Source organism: Halyomorpha halys, unplaced genomic scaffold (genome assembly GCF_000696795.3).
Source record: "Halyomorpha halys isolate HHAL.00 unplaced genomic scaffold, Hhal_1.1 Scaffold1412.1, whole genome shotgun sequence".
Taxonomy (NCBI): Eukaryota; Metazoa; Arthropoda; class Insecta; order Hemiptera; family Pentatomidae; genus Halyomorpha; species Halyomorpha halys.
The window spans coordinates 120,142-121,782 of NW_027113039.1; the positions used below are offsets into that span (position 1 = coordinate 120,142).

General features: G+C 29.4%; 1 protein-coding gene and 1 long non-coding RNA gene across 2 annotated transcripts in view; one reads left to right on the plus strand and one right to left on the minus strand.

Moving 5' to 3' along the window:
• wb (wing blister) overlaps window positions 1-1,641 on the minus strand; it is a 128,995-nt gene that overhangs the window by 55,087 nt on the left and 72,267 nt on the right. The window lies entirely within an intron of this gene.
• The window catches only part of LOC136796582 (uncharacterized), a 7,220-nt gene continuing 5,687 nt past the window's right edge, over window positions 109-1,641 (plus strand). The window contains exon 1 of the long non-coding RNA XR_010844324.1: window positions 109-311. This is a non-coding gene — a long non-coding RNA (uncharacterized lncRNA). The remainder of the gene's footprint in view (window positions 312-1,641) is intronic.

The following is a 1,641-nucleotide window of genomic DNA, read 5'->3' on the forward strand; positions in this document are numbered from 1 at the left end:
ATATTTTAGGCATTATTCATGACCGAACTTGGACAAAAGCCTTTATGAATTCAGAGTGAAACCAACAACAGCTGAGCAAATCTGTAAATATTTGCAGCAGATATTTTTTCGTTGGGACCAATCTTTCGTTTGTTTTCATATTCAAGGGGGTATATAAACATTTGCCATCTCCAAAGATGTCCGCAGTTCGGCTGCAGTCTTTCACATCCCCACAATCATGAGGAGATGGGTTATTGTCCTGTGCATAACTCTTCTCCTGGAAGCTGTTACCTCTGCCAGCATCCCAGACTACGAGTACGATACCTCGGAGGGTAATAATTATTATTTCTGTGTATATTGTAAATTTAAATATCTGAATTTATATTTACTGAATAATTTTGAGTTTTGAGCCTAAATATTTATCTATCCAGTTATTTCATGAAGTAATTCGTAGGCATTGACATTTCTCAAATAGAAATTCCTGTCATGTTTGCAATGAACGTAAACAAACAGACTGTTTGTACTAGATCATTTCCATACTGGGTTGCCACCATTTTTTTTTACAGCGTATGTTCCTGTCAAATACGATATGTCTGATATATAATGCAGTGGTTACACTCTTGTCGCAGTGTTGAAGATGTTGCCAGTGATAATATTTTTTATATTCATTTTATTTTTCATCGCTGCTTTTATAGCATTTTTAGGATATCACTATTTTTAGCAGTTAGTGTATAGTAATGTCCATATCAGTTTCAATTTGAAAATTAATTGTGTCAAAAGCTTCTTTTAAACGTAAGTAGAAATTAAAAATGTTTTTTATACAGTTTTTAAATTACATTATAAATGTCTTAATAAGTTTTTCTTTGCTATATTGTGTATAAAGTTTCCAAAACGGAATTGAAATATTGATTTTTAATTTACGTAAATTATATATTTATTAATGTGCAAAGGGGGATGAACTTTTTTACCAAAAAAATAATTGAAAGGTACAGGAACCCTTTTGTTACCATTTTGAAATTAAAAAAAAAAAAAAACTCAAAAAATTTTTATTAAAACTTCCTAATATTATTATTTTGAAATTTATTTTACGGATACAATGACATTTCTATCCAAGTTTTCACAATGATGACTTCTTAAACATAAATTATACTGATTGTAACAGAGCATTTGTGATTATTTGACCACCAGAAAACAATATTGTACATTATCTATTGGACTCGTATAAATTCTCTTACATTGTATCAGTAATAATATTTTTCCTGTGATGCTGTGTCACAGATAATTGTGTCTACAGATACAGTAAAATATTTGTATCGTACTGAAAAATCACTAACTTGAAAGGGGTAAAAATATAATATTTTTCATCACAGTAACGTAAATTTATGTTGTATCTTATTCAATTTCTTTTCAATAAATAATAATCTGTTACTTTATGCCCTTCTTACTGTTGTAAAATAAGGAATATATTTTCAAACCATTGATAGATACAATTTAATAAGCTAAGGTTATTAATCTCATCTGTGGCCGTTAACGATTGGATAGCGTCATTCCATTTAAATATCTAAGGAATGGCGTCAGGCAAATTGCACATTCTATATTTAGCACGTCTGCACACTAAATATCGATATTAAATGACTGGTAATTGTTATTATTCTATTTTTT